Raw genomic sequence first — 5,089 nt, 5'->3', positions numbered from 1 at the left:
CTTAGGAGGTGCCCTAGTCACTAGAAAACAGTTAGGACTTGTCTTTTGTCCTCTTGACAAGGTGCCATTGGACATGCTCACACTCAGTGGAAGAGTTTTCCAAACTATGGAACCAACGCAGCACCCCACAACCCAACCTTTACTATGATGCAATAGACAAAATTATGGGACAACTCCTGAATAAATACTCCACTTTTTTCAGTGAAAACAAAGTTCCTAGAAAAGTCAGTGAAAGTGAGATTAATACCAGTAGAGTCATTAAGGGGTGCTAGGTCCTGCCTGACCCAGCTGATGAGGGTTAGACTCCATGACCTCAAAAGTCTCTTCCATTTCAAAACCTCTAATTCTATAACAATGATTATAACACAGCAATTACATGTTACTTTCATTGTGTGTTTAAGATGTGTTTGTGTTATGAAAATTGTAATTCAGACTTAATTTTATTTGAATAAATTAGGAACTAAGGAAGTTATTACTATAGACTTTTATGAAAAGAAAGGGTAAGATGCAATAATTTTTGGCACAAATAAGTGGGACATTGCTACACAAAAGTTCAGAAAGCACTTTTCTACCCAGAGGTGCATATCAAATGTTCCAAAGGCTCACTGCTCTACAATGAGAAATTGAATAGATCAAGGGAACTCCTTTGATCAACCACCTCTCCCTTCCTTTACACTTGTAGACACTGTATGTAAGTTGTTTCATATATATTTGTTGCATTTAAATAAATTAACATTCTATGATTTCTACAAGAGAGAAAACCTAGTGTGTAGATATCCTCTTGGATTTAGGGGTCAGTAAGACCTCCTTTCAAATCCCACCTCCCGTACTTACTAGTTTTTGTGAGCATGGGCAAGTCATTTAAACTCTTTGAGCATGAGGCAGCTCTTTATTTAAAACTATAAATTATAGGCTGGTTGCTTTCTATGTAGGTGGAGGGAGTTCCCATACTCATGAAATTACAGGTCCTTAACTTGACTGTTCACACAATGAATGGAATGGAATGAAGTAACTCCGTTCAAAGGAGTACTTTAAATCTAGTATATTTATTCCACATAAGTTGAAAATTGATGTTTTGGAATAAAAGAGGGGTTAAGAACTATATAGAGGGACCTCTCATTAGTGTTTTAAGATGCATATTTTAAATGGAACTACTCTGCTTGTTCCAGGAAGCTAAATGAATGACTCTTTCATGCTTCAGAATAGGTAAGACTAGAACTGAGATTTGAAACTATGAAAAATAGGGAAATGCTACCAAAGCCATCTATCTCTAGGATCACTGTGTTGAGGAACCATTTAGAAAGCCACTAACCCATGGGAATGGGGGGAGGGAGGGAAAATCAACCAGGGACCACTGCAAAGGAAAAAGAAATATACTAGCTTAGGTTTTTTTTTGTCAAGAATGAAGTTCAATGGTAAATAATGTTTAAACAGCTTTGTGATTTTATTAATCTACCTCCATGGATATAAATTGTAATTGACTCCTTTTCCTCATCTACTTCCCTAAGATCTGAGATTCAGAGCTGGAAGGCATCTTAAGAAGTCATTTTGTCCAACATTGTCTTTTACAGACAAGAAAACTGAGCCCCAGAGAGGTTAATTAATCTTTGCCCAAGGTCACACAGGCAACAAAGGCAGAACCATGATTTGAACCCAGGTTCTATTACTACAAATCCATCACTTTTGCTATTATACTATCCATGTAAATTTGTCTCCTTTGAAGCCCTAGTTTGGGGAAATAATTCATTTTTCCTTTTAGCTTTATTTTTCTTGAATAATGACATCAAAGACAAAGCATATTTTTTTATGTTGCTTTTTTCAAGGTATATTGACACTGTAGTTCATCTACATTTGTTGTTAAAGATTTGCATATGGTTATTTGGAAGTGGGGGATGGGTAACTCTTAGTGGATTATACCCTAAAGTTGGGTCAGAGAAGGAGTTTAGAGAGTTGAAACATGAGATTATTTTACCATGAGACTCTAGGGCAAGCCAAATATCCAGAAAGGGCTAGTTTGTCATTTGTTTCTTTCTAACTGGACTTCTGACCCCAATCTCCATTCTACTGCCCAGATTTTTTGTTTCTCTTCACCCTCAATCACATCAAAACTCTTATGGGAGGTTTGTTTCTATACCAAGGTGAGGCAGAAAGACAAGTACTTGAAGAAGCAAACATTCAGAAATTTTTATGTGAAAGCTATGTTTAAGAACAGTGTTACAGGGCAGCCAGGTGGCTCAGCGAGTAACAGCACCGGCCCCAGTGTTGGGATGACCTGGGGATCAAATCTGGGCTCAGATACTTAGCACCACACCCAGAAATAACTGTCCATGTAACCTTGAGCTAGTTACTTAACCCCAATTGCTTTACAAAAAAAAAAAGAACAGTGTTCCACATAGGATCATGAACCAATCTGGTTGCCCAGGGAGATTGGGTCTACTTGTCCATTCCGAACACTTGACTTAAGATATTTTCCCCCAGGCTTCATCACATGTTGACATATATTTATGAGATGGTTTTTATCAGGCTTTATACAACAATGGCAGACTTATAACTGTCATTTTTTTCCTTGCTTCTAAAATACATTTCATTCTATCATGGTAATCACATTTTTCCATGCTGTTTTAACATATATTCATACCATAAGTGTCAGAGTAATAAAGAGAACTAGGTTTTTCTCTGCCCCACCTTTATGAGATTACATGTTTTAGAAAGCCAAGCCTGAAGAATGAGAAGAGTTGACTCCCACCAAACCACCCATCAGAAGGGAAAGTGATTTGTAAGAGCTGAGAACAGTAACTTAGAAGAGGAGACCCAGAATACAAACAGTCAGGATATTACCATATTTTGGGGAAAGAAAAAAGTCAGAGACTCTTGGAAGGAAGATCAGGAAGGGACTGGTGATAGGTCTGGATCATGAAGGAAGGTAGAATGTAAGTCCTTTGAAGAAGAGACTACTATTTTCTTCTTTTTTTTCCAAAATTTTATTTTAGACTCAAATGCCAGAACACAAATAGAGAATAAAAAAAAAGAAACAAAAACATATCATAAACTTAAAGACAAAGTTAGAAAGAGATAAAAGCATGTCATCTGCACAACAGAACATGAGAGGATTCAAAATATGTAATAATAAATTTTCATTTCAAGAAAGCCTATTGTAATGGAAATGCAAATTTAAAGATCTTCCCTGCCCCTAGGCCCTTTAATAGGCTTAAGAGACTCTGAGAATCTTCCTTGATTCGAAACTATACTCTGCCCCCTAATAGGCTGAATGTGGTCACATTGAGCCTGTGTCAGGAGGCTTGGTTTTTAGGAATGCCCACACCTTGATGCTGTGTTGATTGGGCAGTGGGCCAAGAGGGTGGTTACATTCTCTGACCCAGGAGAAGGGTATATAATCCCTGATGTGAGGCTTTGCTTTGGGGCTCACTTTGAGAAGTGTTCTGTGATTTGACCAGATGAGACTCTGGGCAGACATTGAGAGCCTCCTGGCTTTGAAAAACCCAGATGTTGATGCTTCCCTCTCTGGTAACTGTGATTTGGTATGGATGTAATGGTTGGACAGTTTGGAAGCCTGTCTGCTTCATCTGTTTCTCTGTCTTGAAATGTTTCTGTCTGTATAACTCTGAAGTTCGGGGTGCTGACCTTTTCCCCCTGAACTAGGTTAAAGATAAATGTTTGATTGATTAAAGTAAGCTTGTTAACCCATTTTGAGCTGCTTTCCTTTAGGAAAGCAGATCTAAGAACCTATGTTGGCAGCCACGCTGGGGATGCTGGGGTACTTGCTGCTACACCTATGTGATAAATAATACTCCATTTTGTTGACACTTTCAAGTGTCCATTTATTTAATAAACATTAAGCACCTACTATGTGCCAGGAATCATGTTAAGTGCTGAGGATACAAAAAGAGTCAAAAGATAGTCCCTGACCTCAAGGAGCTTACCATCTAACAGGAGAGACAACATGAAAACAAATATTTAAAAAGTAAGCTATATACAGGGTGTATAGTAAGTGCTTAATAAATATTTGTTGAATTTAGCTTAATTGTTTAAGGTAGGAGTCTGGAATGTAACATAAGGGGGCTTTCCTGCACTCCAAATTTTCCTTGTCATTCTTTATGGTGTCTTAGTGTAACCTTTCCTATTCCGGGGTTATGATGGTTTCATTCTGACTAGCTAGTGAAACCTCAGTTTCTGAGTTCCACTCACCACAGTGTGTTATTCTAAACTTCTCTTTTCAAGTATCCTACAACCAAACACCCCTTTTCTCCATCCTCTCAAATGAGGTACTGAACTCATACTTTGATGAGAAAATTAAAGCCCATTACTTCAAGCTCTCTTCTCCCCCTTTCTTCTCAGTTCACACCCCCAGAAGTATTAAGGTATAACTGATCTTGTGATAATTCTCTCATAACTGTCCATTTCCAATAAACATTACTAACCCTTGCAACAGAAAAAGTAGGCAATCAAATTATAGAATGGAGTAGTCCTCAATAAACTGCTAAAATTGTGCAGAATCTTACTAGGAAATATAATGACCTGGTAAATAGCCCAGGAATTTGGTAAGGGGGTGGGGAGAAAGCATCTATTAAGTGCTTACTATATGCTAGGCACTGTGCTAAGTACTCAGTTTACCTTCACAATAACACTGGGAAGTAGGTGGTTATCCCCATTTTACATTTGAGGAAACTGAGGTAAACAACATAGCTAGTCAGAGCATGAGGCCAAATTGAACTCAGGCCTTCCTGACTCTAGGCCCAGGGTTCTAGCTACCATTCCACCTAGTGCTCTGATAGGAAGGGGAAATAATAGAGGATCCCCTTACATACAAACACTTCTATTCTCTTATATAGCTCTAGTCCTTTGTGTTTGCCTAAATAACTTGATATCCATCGATGACATTAAGATTGAGCTTGGGAAACAGAACTAGTTTCATTTTTCAACTGCTTGTACTACTCCCCAGGAAGCTCATTGTTGGGAAAAACAACAAGATCCCATCAACACTGGTACTGAAGAGGCTACCCATAAAGAGGGTTAGAGTTGCTCTGGAGACCCCAAAATACCAACACGCCAGATCCTGCCGTTTGAATTC

The sequence above is a fragment of the Petaurus breviceps genome, unplaced genomic scaffold (genome assembly GCF_028583685.1).
Source record: "Petaurus breviceps papuanus isolate PSGF00001 unplaced genomic scaffold, PetGlider_PUasm1.0 90977, whole genome shotgun sequence".
Taxonomy (NCBI): Eukaryota; Metazoa; Chordata; class Mammalia; order Diprotodontia; family Petauridae; genus Petaurus; species Petaurus breviceps.
Note: the sequence above shows the minus strand (reverse complement) of the source record.